The sequence below is a fragment of the Lutra lutra genome, chromosome 1 (assembly GCF_902655055.1).
Source record: "Lutra lutra chromosome 1, mLutLut1.2, whole genome shotgun sequence".
NCBI classification, from domain to species: domain Eukaryota; kingdom Metazoa; phylum Chordata; class Mammalia; order Carnivora; family Mustelidae; genus Lutra; species Lutra lutra.
This window is the reverse complement of record NC_062278.1, coordinates 98059977-98072667: the sequence shown is the minus strand read 5'-3', so window position 1 is coordinate 98072667 and position 12691 is coordinate 98059977. Positions and strand designations below refer to the sequence as shown.

The window sequence follows — 12691 nt, the reverse complement described above, 5'->3', positions numbered from 1 at the left end:
AAAATTATTTTTACATCTTCAAAAAAGTTTTTTCTTATAAAATATTGTGTCACCTATTACGATTATAAAATATATATTAAAATTCATGAATATGGAAATGTAAATCCATTGCTTAAATCTGATATTTAATTTTTTGAAAATCGAATTAAGTCATTACTTTTTCATAAAACCACAACTATTCTCAATCCTTGCATTCAATGCCTTCTTACTGACAATGTAAAAATCTGATGTCACAAGACACCTCAATTACCTCTACATCTATGTATTGACAAGTTTCAGAGGAAATACCAGCAGTGTCTTATTGTAAAAATTCTTCAGTCATCATGTGCAACTGTTGTAAATTTTGCAGGTTCATTAACACATCCAAAACCATGAATTAAAACAGGAAAATAAGTAAAATAAGTAACTGTCATCACTACTGAGAAACAATACTTCATTATACTGCAAAATCTATTGCAGGCAAGCTATCTGGAAGAAAACATTTGACAAGTTAATTAATGTGTCTTTTCTGCCAATAAAGCACTTCTGCCTCTCAAATCCTTCCTGTACTATAAAGCAGTGTCATTTTCTGATGTTCAAAGGCATAATCCTTAAATCTTCACCACATCTGGAGGCTGTCTCTTATGATATCTAGAACATGAGACTGAAGACATGGAGAAGCTTTTCCCTGGAGCCTGAATAGAATTGGCCACAAGAATAGATGTTTAGGACATTAGGCCATGCTGTACAGTGCTTAGTGGCAGATCTCAGGTGACAGAAGTAGTTTTTCTTTTGTTTTTGTCTGTGGGTTTTTTTTTTAAAGATTTTATTTATTTATTTGAGAGAGGGAGAGAGAGAGAGAGAGAGAGAGAGAGCATGAGTGGGGGGAGGGGCAGAGGGAGAAGCAGGTTCCCCCCGAAATGAGAGGCAGGGTTAGATCCCAGGACTCTGGAATCATGACCTGCTCCAACAGCAGACACTTAATGGACTGAACCACCAAGCCACCCCCGTTTTTGTCTGTGTTTTGTATTTTTATGTGTGTTTGAGCTGTGCAGAAATATGTAAACTTGCCAGCCCAGGGAAGGGGACCTTTTGTCCAGGTCAAGAGTTTAGGGTCCTTAGTTATTTTCAATGTCAGAAGAGCATCTGTCGAAGAAGCAGCCAATTCCAAATGCTTGAGAATCCCTCCATGTTGTTTCAAATTTAATTAAACCAAGGCTTCTACATACGATTTACTTTTGTCCAGTTTGTTTGGCAATGGTATGTAATATTTCTTGTTTTTTTTCGGTATGTAATATTTCAAAACTTATCTGTACTCAGCTATCCCAGAAGAGTAAATCAGCTGTGTAGAGTGTCCACGGGGTCCTGTCTAACACTGGATAATCAGACTAAAATACACTTAAAGAATAAGAAAAGAAAAGAAAGCTGCACATCACTGTTTCTATGCAATTTTGTTTTCCACTATACCAATAAAGCTCAAAAATACAAAGCCAATAAAAGAGATTTTAGGAATAGAAACTACTCTGAAGATTTTGCAAACAAGTGCTACAAAAATTAACTTAAAGAAGACACCCATTCTCCATTCCAAGAGTGGAAGATTTATATTCACCAAAGGAAAACAAACATATGTCAAATTGCTACTTAATCCTTGTCCAGGCAGAATTCAATCAGGGCAAGGTGTCTTATCAAATTGCTGTGATGATCTATCGAAGTTATGAATATGACAATTCCCATAACAGAAAGAAAAATGGGCTATCAATATATATAAGAATATATGGATATTGAATGAAAGAAACAAGTTACAGAATTTCAGAATCTAAATCATATTAATAGAACATGAAAAGCTTTATGTTGATACAGAAGTTCTTTTAACATGTGTGCATGTGTATTAGTACATATGTATATATTATGTATACATATATGTGTATATATGTACATATATACATACATACATACACAATAAAATGTTTGGGTATGCTTGGATAAATTTTATATAAACAATCTGAATTGTATTCAAGAAACAGTGAAAGTAACTAAACAGATAAAGGCACTGGTTTATAAGAAAAGACTAAAATAAATAAATATATGAAGTTTGGAAATAAAAAGAGTAAGAGCATAATTACAATATGCAATATCTCAAAAAAATTGCAGTCATGACTATGAAAGATGTCTTAATTTGCAAAGTAAAATAAGAACAGTATATGAAATTACAGGACTTCTTTAATTATCAAAAATATTTCTTGGAAGTTTGAAAGTAGGAAATAGAATGCAGGGAAAAAGTCTTTTGTGAAATGAGTCACTGACAATTAGGGACCTATATACACTATCACCAGTTCAGAGCAGCAAAATATTTCTGCTAAATGTTTCCAAATCTGAATTGCAAGAAACCAGAAGGAAAGCATGAGTCATTGAGATGCCCTGCTCCAGAATTCCCTCATGTTTTAACTACCACAAAATCCAGTTTGCTAAACTCAGAGAAGAATAAAAACATCTGATTTTCTATAAGCATTTTTTAGTGGAAACAGGCAGTTGTAATTGTTTAACTTCTCTGTATTATGCATCATTTGTACCTATACCAGAGATTGCCATGCACACTGAGGGCATTTCAAATTAAATAATAATAGTAATATAATAAATGGAGTTTCTTTTCTAATCAGATTAGAAAGCTATGAGACTGTTACTCTCACCCAATCAATAACAACAAAAAGTAGATAAGCTATAAAAATCATAGTTCTTAAAACTCATCGAAGAGTTGGGGATACAATGAAAGTTAAACAAACTCATATCCAGAAAGTGCCAAGTCTTTCAAAGAAGAAAAGAGACCCATGGCTGCTAAGAAAGAAAATGCCATGAAAGTGGGATGGGGTGGGGGTGGAGGGGATAGGTAGAAATTAGATACAGATTTAAAGAATTGTTAATGGCAACACATAGGCTGGCGTGGCAGATTAGAACTTGGAGGAAGCCCACGCGCAGACCAAATCTGCACCCACCTTCCAGTTCTTGTTCAGGAGTATTCACCAAGTATAAGCAATAATACCCTAAAAACAGGGGAAGGTGGTGTCAAAGAATGAGAGCTAAGAGATAGCCCCATTGGAATGTTCAGGGTCTTTTATTTTCAAGTGCCCATCTCCCTCAGAGGAAGGTAACTGGGGAAGGAAGCAGAGACAAATTTATCATCTGAAAAAGGCAGGAGAGGTCAGAGAGCGCGCACACACACACACACACACACACACACACACACACACGTGCGCAGACAACAAAAGGTCAGCTTTCAATTACCAAAGCTAAAGAGAAACCTTTTTAAGGCATTCTGCATCTATACGGAGTATAGCCACAGTGCTCCAAAGCCTGGTAGAGAGGTAACAGGAGTAACAGATCTCTAAAGAGATCACCCATCAATTCAGAAACCATTGGGCAAGATTGGAAAAAAAGTCTCCAAGGATCTAGCAATCTGACAACCAGGTTGTAAACTATGTAGATATCCCACAATTTCAAAAGCTGGTGGCTCCCGCTTTGAAGCATAGATAGCTCTCTGGAGTCTGGGCAGTGCTTTGGCCCCAAACTCAGCAAAGAGGAAACTCCTTATTCCATCCTCAAAGTTTTTGAAAACAATAAAAAACAAAATTAAACTAATGTCGAAAGAAAGCACAAACCCAGCTCAACTAGATCATATTGACTCAGTCCTGCTCTAGTAGCTTATAATTAAAAAGTGCCCTTTCTAAAAGCAAATATATCTTAACATCAGTTTCTTCTACTTATTATATGAAATGTCTGGCAAACGATGAAATATCACAAGGCAAACAAAAGGCAAAATATATGAACAATGGACAAGAGAGGAAATAGTAGAAATAGACCACAGATAGCTCAAACATTGAGATTATCAGAGAGTTTCACATAACCATGATTTTAAAAAAGTTAAATAACATAGTGACAATGGTGGATAACAGGTATAAAGAATTGGCAAGTGTCGGCAAAGACATGAATTATAAAATTATAATTATAAAAGAGATTGAAATAAAATGTTACATGTGTAAAGTACGATACAGAGGCAACTGGATGGCTCAGTTGTTAAGCGTCTGTCTTCGGCTCAGGTCATGATCCCAGGGTGTCCTGGGATGAAGCCCAGCATTGGGATCCCGGCTCAGCGGGGAGTCTGCTTCTCCCTCTCTCACTCCTCCTGCTTGTGTTCCCTCTCTCGCTATCTCTCTCTCTGTATGTCAAATAAATAAATAAATAAATAATCTTTTTAAAAAAAGTATGATACAAGATGGACTTACAGTCTTCTGGTTATGTAATGATTAAATCAGGGATTAAGCATAGAGCATAGGGAATAAAGTCAATGGCATTGCAGTAGTGTTGTATGACGATAGATGGTAGCTACATTCTGGTGAGCATAGCATAATCTAAGAGTTGTGGAATCATTGTGTTGTACACTTGAAATTAATGTAACATTGTGCGTCAACTGTAGATCAATTAAAAAAAAAGATGGATTTAACTTCAGCCTTGGCAAAGCAGAGGGAAGTATCAGTGAACTAAAAGCAGATCAAAAAAAGTTTCCTCGCAGACACTAAGAGGGAAAAAAGTACAAGTAGGAATTAAAAAGAACAGAGTATCTGACATATGAGGAATGATATCAAACAGTATAACATATAAATTGTACAGCCAAAAAAAAGATGAAACAAAGAATGGGACAAACTACTAGAAGAGATAATGACTGTTGTAATATAGGTATGTAAGATGATACCATTACTAGGGGGAACTTTTCTGGACTTTTTATAATTTATATACCCTGTGAATCCAGACATTTTACTCCTAAACACTAGGTAGAAGAAATGAAAATATCTGACCACCACGATATTTCTGTAAGAATTATTATAGCCATCTTGCTTATAAGAGCCAAAACCTGGAAACAAACCAACAAAATGAATGAACAAACACTGGTATATTCATATAATGGAATACTGCTCAGCAAAAAATGATTGATGATGATGATAAATTGCTGATACATGTAAAAACATGGATGAATCTTAAAATCATTATCTCGGGCAAAAGAACCCAGACACAAAATAGTACACATTGAATATCTGCATTCATAAGGAAATCCAGAAGAAAAAACTAAGGATGGATAAAAAAAAAAAAAAAAGTCAGAAAATGATTTGTCAAACAAAGAAGGATGGGAGATGAATTGACTGAAAAAAAGGCCCATGGAAACTTTCCAAGAGTGATGTAAATGTTCCATATCTTGTTTTCAAAGTTGGTTACAATGGTGAACCCAATTGTCAACGTAATCAGTAATCGAGCTGAACAATTGAGATATGTGCATTCGATTGTATAATAATTATATTACAATAGAAAAAAGATAAGAAATTTCTTCAGGAACATTATTATTAACAGTGGGAAACTGTAATTCTTGCAGAAGAAAGAAAAAGTAATTTGACCAATGAATAAAAGGCTTTCAATTAGGGTATTTTAAAATTGTCTTTGATTGCTGTTTGCTTAGTCCCCAGCAGACTTCATATTCGTATCTCCAGCACTACAATAAAATTTAAAATAGGCTCAACGGACACACCAAATTTGTGAATATTCTATCATTCCAAGTGCCTGGCACACATTATTTATTCAATAAAAACTTATTAGGGGCATCTACACTAAAATAAGGAAGTACAGGCCCTACACTAAAACACCTGGGTTAAAAATAATTCTAGCCCTCAGAAGGTTCTAAAACCACATTTTCCAGCAATAAATTTAACTTCCACATTTTCCATTATGTCCTATTTTCTTTCTTCACCACGTATTTTTAACGACTCTTTGCAAAACATGCAAACAAAATGCTTATTTGAGTATCAGTTTCTGTTGATTTCTCTGTCTCCTAACTCAGGAAACAAAATGAGAGAACACACAAAGTAGCAATCCAATACATTTTTTATTGGTCCTATCAACAGGCTTTCAGACACTTGCATACTGGTGATTGAATAGCACTCCCTCATAGCTGGAAAATTATCCTTTCTCAACTATAGTTAATGTTTAGAAGAGTCATTTGTGGAGCAGTGAGGAAAAGAAAAAAAAGCCATTATACGCAGCTAGAGAAGTGGAAAGAACTCTGTTGTCTTCACGTTCAATAAATACTTCTTGGCTAACTTGAAAACTATCTATATGGTACTACCCACTGAAAATCTGCACCAACTTACTTTTTCCATTTAGAACAGAAATTCAGATATCTCAAGGATTGAAACAAGAATGGCAAATCTCCTCCCTTCCCATGCATGTAGAAGACATCAATATTTTTTTTAAAGATTTTTATTTATTCATTTGACAGACAGAGATCACAAGTAGGCAGAGAGATAGGCAGAGAGAGAGAGAGAGAGAGAGGGAAGCAGGCTCCCCGCTGAGCAGAGAGCCCAATGCGGGGCTCGATCCCAGGACCCTGAGATCATGACCTGAGCCGAAGGCAGAGGCTTCAACCCACTGAACCACCCAGGTGCCCCAGAAGACATCAATATTAATCGCCATACTCTATCTTACTGAACCAGATACAGCTTCAGAATCTCTCATGACAGCACTGAACAGCCACTACCATCATGGATGGTGAGATGAAACTATCTGCCATCCTTATTCTAAATTTCCATTGAGTGTGACCTTGCTTGATCTGGATTCTATAGCTATAACATGAGAGAGTAATATTTATGATTTAAATCAAGGAGTCAGGAGTGCAGCACTAAAACCATCATAACATCTTCTAGCTTCAAAGGACACAGAGATCATGTGAGTTAAAATGAATTACTATTTGCTAGGCTTTTTGAGTACATTTGGTAAAATAGGCTGAACATGAACAGTGAGGCATTATTACTTTCAAAATGTATTTATTTGCCCACCTCTAGCAAATTCGAAAAAAAAAAAAGAACCACAAGTTTTCTAAAATGATACATAATACTAAGTTTCTCTCAAATATCTGGAATGAAATTAAAATCAAATCTACTTGTTTATGGTATCAAAGAATTCTGTTTTCCAAAAATTACTGCTTAAGCACTATTTCCTCCTTGGAGACCTTAATCATGCCCACCCCAAATTTACAATGTTAATATGTACTGTTGATACAGAAAAGTCTACTTTCTGAATAGTTTTTGTTATATGTGTGGCTGATTAATCATCTCTAGTCTAATTCCTTGCCACTTTAAAGCCGAAATTCTTTTACCTTTAAGGTGACCTGTTTACTAGATTATAATAGCCCTCGGGTCTTCTCAACTAGAAACAATCCTTGTTGCAGATCAGTTTACTAATGCCAGTAATTGTTAATTAAAAATGCAGTGGTCATCTGAGTAAAGTAGAAAAATGAAATGAGAGTAATATAGAGGCAGAGAAAGCAATAGAGGAAATAAAAACATAATCTGCCATTTTTATACTTTAAAAAATTGTTGCAGTGAACATCCAGGGAAGAGACTGAAAAAATTTTCCTTCTTAGCTTCTCTAACAAATATTAACAGAAGCCTTGTTGTTAGCTGAAAGTAAGAAACCACTGAGATTTCAGCTATAGAATCTAAAATTTAAGACACTGAGATGTGCGAAGATTAGAGAAATTAATATTTCTAGACTTTTTATTGCCCCACTCACTACAAACTGAATCTTTATACAATTAAATCAACTCAAATGGAAACCTTTTGCCTTTTTGATAGCCCAGTGTTTTCTGCAAAATTACTAACCTTATTTAAAAGAAACAAAAAATCTGCCAAGTTTATTTAAAATGCAGGAGATGTTAAACAGCTGATTTGGGCAGAATGAATAATATATTCAGAATCTATCAACAGTGGACTTGGTACTTTTTAAAAAAGGATTTGCTAACTGACTTTAGAAGTCTTCAACCTCTCCCTTTAATTTGGGTATTCCTGGCTCACAGGCACACCGTCTATATTCTCTAGCATCCTTGTAGTAAGGTGGGCCAACGTGTCCATCTGTGACTTGTTTACCTAGAGATGGTCCCCTTTCCCTGATCAGTTCTGCACTTTAGGACACGGACCCTTGCACCCCGCCTGTGTTCCTTAGGCTTGCACTAGTGGCTTCCAGCTGGATTTCACAAGTGAGAAATACCGGAGGAATATTAGGGGTGGGAGGTAGGGAAAGACCAGGATGGCATTTAAACTAGTGGCTACATCCCTAGCAGAGCGCTAGACTCTGCAGACAATCCCACCAGACAGCCCCACCATTGTTTCTACTTCCAGTAAGTAACCTGACCTAGATTCTGGTAACACAACCTGTTCGAACTAGAGGAGGTAACAGCTTCCTGCTCCCGAGGTGCCTAGTGTCCCTTGTTAGAATTCTCAGCTCTTTTATTACCTGTGTAACTTCCTGTATTAAATTTCTTGAAACCAGCTCCTTATTTTGGATCCTTAAAGTGGTTTCTATCTAGAAGGACTCTAACTGATAACATGATATTTCTAAGTTCTGATCAAGGTAATATGAGCAGAAGAGATAAATGTCATTTTTAAAGTATTTTTTATTTATTATTTATTATTTTTTTTTGAGAGAGAGAGAGAGAGAAAGTGTGAGGGGCAGTGGGAGAAGGAGAAGCTGACTCCCCATTGAGCAGGGAACCCCATGTGGATTCCATCCCAGAACCCTGAGATTATGACCTGAGCCAAAGGCAGATGCTTAGCTGACTGAGTCACCGCAGTGCCCAGAGATGAATGTCACTTTGATTATAACTTCCCATGTATGATCCTCACCTCACTCCTTTCCTCTTCTGCTGAATAGAAAGAGCTGCAAGAACTTGCAAGGGAAGAATCCTTACACCCCAGCACACCATAAATTTTGACATTAGCAAGAAATGAACATTTATCAAGTTTCTGAGCTTTCAGGGTATATCTAATACAGTAGCTAGCATTGACCTTAATGAATACAGGAGTCTTCTTGCTTTCCTCATACCGTATAGTTCCAGGTTTCCATACTCACATGTGGAATAATTATTTTTGTACAATTTTCCCCTAGTATCCAAAATTAGAGTTCAGTAACACTTACCAGATAATGAGATTTTTATATTAATCCTCAAAAACTATCTCCAGGAAAAATTATTAAAAAGATGGAGTTAAACTTTGACATGTTTTTTCTGTTTTAAAGGTTAATCCTTCAAACTATTGTGATCCTACCTCATGCTAACAGAGCAATCTATTGTCTCTTAAAATACATTGACTTAAACAAAATAAAAATTTATTTTTTTCTCATAGGTCAGTAAACACAGATGATCCAATGCTAGGACGATGACTCAGTGATGTTAGAACTTATTTTTTACTCTTATTTTGTAATTCCTGGTTTTTTTGCTCTTGGGTTCATTGTCAAAGATGGCTCCCATCATATTTACCTTTCAGTCTCAACGAAGAGGGAAAGTAAGAAGGTGGTAAGGGGAAAGATGGAGGAAAAGTTCCTTTTATTCTCTATACAAAAGCCAGAAATTGTTTATATCCTTTCCATTTGCATCATATGAGCAGAACATAGTCACACTGTCATAGCTGCAAGGGAAATTGAAAATGTGTCCAGCCAAAACTTGTTACTCTAGAAAGGGGTAATATATACAGGGAGCAAAGAGGTAGAACATCCGTTGCTTCTGTCAGAGGTCTGCAAAGCACATTCAACCAGGCTTTTAGAAGGTTTTGCACAAAAATCAAGAAGAGAGTGATTCACTATAACAAATAAGGAAGCTGAAAGGTTTTACTGAGAAGTAAGTCATATTATAATACACACATTTTAAAATCATATTTCATTGACTTTAAAGAGCTATCAGTTCAATAATTATTAGATGTACTACTATCATAACCAGTAAAAAAAAAGTTCCTATTAAACCATAGCACAATACTTTCTTATTATTTAGAATTTTTATTTTGTACTAATTGCATTAACTTGTCTAGATTTATTTGTACATACATTTTAGCAAATATGCACTGCTCTGTTTCCTGTCCTTTTATGCATATAAAGCTTTATATTATTATTGAATTATAGTGTATTCCTCCTGATGATATTTTAAATGGCAATTAAATTCAAAGAATGTAGTACTAATAATGTGAATCATTCAATTAAAATAATGATTATAAGTACTCCTGGTCAAGTTTTCACAAGAGCAAGCAATAACAACTAGATGACCACTGCTGCCTGGCCAACAATCATTGTAAGAGGCATCCCAAACTTACAGGTGTTCAAATGTTAAGAGCAAAAAGGTCATCTTCTAATACGTAAAATACAAGAATTATATTCTACTGCATGTACCCTCCCACCATCCTCCCCAATCTCACTCATTCCTGTTAGCTCTGTTCCTTTTTGATTGAGCAGCATAGACTTTTGTGAAGTCGGAGCACAGCATCTTCTTTTAAAAGGTTCAAATTCACTTTGGTTTTGTGATGAACATTTATGTAGTTCTGAGTTTACATATGTTGGCCATTGTTTCTCTTTTTATATGCCACCTATAAGCATAAAGAAGAAGAATTAGATGTAGTGAAAGAACAGAAGGTAAAAAATTATGGTAAAAATGTAAAGATGTGGTATTCGGTAATTGAGAATTGGAGGAGACCAGAAAAGATGAAAGATAAATTTCTCAACTTACATTGTGAAAATGCAAACAATGCTGTCTAACATTAACAGATGACAAAGGATTAATGTATTAAATAACTCTTTCAGTTAATTAAGAGACCTAAGGGGAAAAGCATGACTAGTAGAAACATGGGGATGGGGCAAAAGGAAGAGAGAAAGCGCAGACCAAGTGAACTGAATCCTTCTTCTTTAAGAGTGGGGAATCAGTGCTCGCTTCGGCAGCACATATACTAAAATTGGAACGATACAGAGAAGATTAGCATGGCCCCTGCGCAAGGATGACACGCAAATTCGTGAAGCGTTCCATATTTTTTTGGGACGCCTGGGTGGCTCAGTTGGTTAAGCCGCTGCCTTCGGCTCAGGTCGTGATCCCAGCGTCCTGGGATCGAGTCCCACATCGGGCTCCTTGTTCTGTGGGGAGCCTGCTTCTCCCTCTGCCTCTGCCTGCCACTCTGTCTGCCTGTGCTCGCTCTCTCTCTCTCTCTCTCTGACAAATAAATAAATAAAATCTTTAAAAAAAAAAAAAAGAGTGGGGAATCAACAGTTCTTTCTAGCCATTAGGGAAGGAAGGCAGAAAAAGCAATTTACTTTACATTATATAACCTCTGAGGTTTTGAAAACAATTTTTTTTACTTTTTAATTTCAGTGATTAATTTTTAAAGTTTTTTTTACACTTCTTAAAGAATAACTGTTTTTAATGATCCTTAATTGCTTCCTTATTTATATTCCATTTTTATTTCCCTATGAATTCTGTAAACATTTGACTTGCATACCTTATTAATAAATTCAATTGCTAAAGTCCTTGAAGATCTATATCTCAGCATTAATTCCATCGGTTGGTTGCTTGTTTGGTTGCTTGTTTCCCTTTTGCTTGTTATTGGTTTTATTTCAATTGTGAGTTTGTAGTTTTTAAATTTAATTTGGGGGGATTACCCTAAAGGCCTGAGTGGGGTATTTTCTGGGGCACTACTGACCTGAAACCATGTTAGTCTCATCTAAAGATCTCTTCCAATCTCCTGTCTCACAGTGAAACAGTCTTTGTCCCTATTCCCAGAAATAAGTCAATATTTATTTTAGGGTATAATTTCCACTCTCAGATTCCAGTTTATTTCATCCTCCAAAGTATATCCTACTGTTTGTGATTCTAGTGATTCAACTAACACATTAAACAGTGTTTAGTTGGAATTATTGCTGTATTATAGTGGGAGCGTCCTTCATAGTATTTGATCAGCTTTACTGAAAGAGATAGAAAAATACGCAAGTCTGTAATGATTTACTAGTCACTACTGTGTAAGTTACCCTAAAACTGGGTGTCTTAAAACAATAAACACTTATTAGCTTGTAGTTTCTATGAGTCAAGAATCCCAGTACGGCTTAGCTGGGTGCCTTTAGCTCCCGGTCTCTCGCAAGCCTGCATCCAAGGGGTTGGCTGGAGTTTCGGTCATTTCAAGGGCTGAACTGAAGGAGGATAAGCTTCCAAACTCACTCACTCACTGAGGTCTCCATTGGCTATTGGTCAAGATCATCAGATCCTTGCCCCATGGACTTTTCTACAATGTGACAGCTGGTTTGTTCCCTCAGAGCAAACCAGAAAAAGAGCAAGCAAGGATGAGAGGAAGCCACAATCTCTTTGTAACTTAATCTTGGAAGTGGCATACCTTTACTTTGGCCATACCCCACTCATTAGAAGAACCATTATTTTAGTCAACACTCAAGGATAGGGAATTACCCAAAGATTAAGAGGCAGAAATCACTGGGGGGCATTTTATAAGTTGCCTGTCACAATGACAACAATACATCATTTTCAAGAAAGTGAATGTAGCATTTATATAAATTACTTACCACTCATAAAGGCATATCTTTCCTTGAGTCTTTATTGCTATGTTACTCAACTGAATGGCTCTCCATGAATCTCTTCTATTTTATTCTATGTGGCTTAAAATGATCTTTCCTCCATTAGCAATAATTTCATCATGTATTTCTCCTCAAAAAAACCTTTCTTTGGCTCTTTATTGACAGCCCCTGGCTGTTTTCTTGATCTATCCTACTAATCAACCTTATCTGCTGTTCTCCCTAAGAAGCGTTTTTTTCTTTGAATTGGTCTTTTCCTTGCCACTTCCCTGCCTTTACTCAGGTTATTTTG

General features: G+C 36.0%; 1 non-coding gene across 1 annotated transcript; it reads left to right on the top strand.

Moving 5' to 3' along the window:
• Positions 1–10754: 10754 nt before the first annotated feature.
• LOC125089570 (U6 spliceosomal RNA) lies at positions 10755–10861 on the top strand. Its single transcript, XR_007123978.1, has one exon. It is a non-coding gene; the product is annotated as a U6 spliceosomal RNA (small nuclear RNA).
• The last annotated feature ends 1830 nt before the right edge of the window (positions 10862–12691 follow it).